Genomic DNA, 224 nt, shown 5'->3' with positions numbered 1-224 from the left:
GCTCACACGCCTCACGCACCTCACACGCCGCAGACACCGATACACAACAAGGTCAGTTCGATAGTACAACAACAAACCTAGCGGAGGCAGTGAAGCAACTAGTAGAGAGCGCGCGGCGTGCCCGCTGCACCATATGGTGCGACCTCACGCTGACCTCACGCTCACACGCCTCACGCACCTCACGCACCTCACACGCCGCAGACACCGATACACAACAAGGTCAG

At 59.4% G+C, this 224-nt stretch overlaps 1 protein-coding gene across 1 annotated transcript in view; it reads left to right on the top strand.

Moving 5' to 3' along the window:
- Positions 1-224, top strand: part of LOC106118503 (uncharacterized protein C17orf104) — a 10,299-nt gene that overhangs the window by 8,313 nt on the left and 1,762 nt on the right. The window lies entirely within an intron of this gene.

The sequence above is a fragment of the Papilio xuthus genome, unplaced genomic scaffold, assembly GCF_000836235.2.
Source record: "Papilio xuthus unplaced genomic scaffold, Pxut_1.1 DF827570.1, whole genome shotgun sequence".
NCBI lineage: Eukaryota > Metazoa > Arthropoda > Insecta > Lepidoptera > Papilionidae > Papilio > Papilio xuthus.
This window is presented reverse-complemented; position numbering and strand designations above follow the sequence as displayed.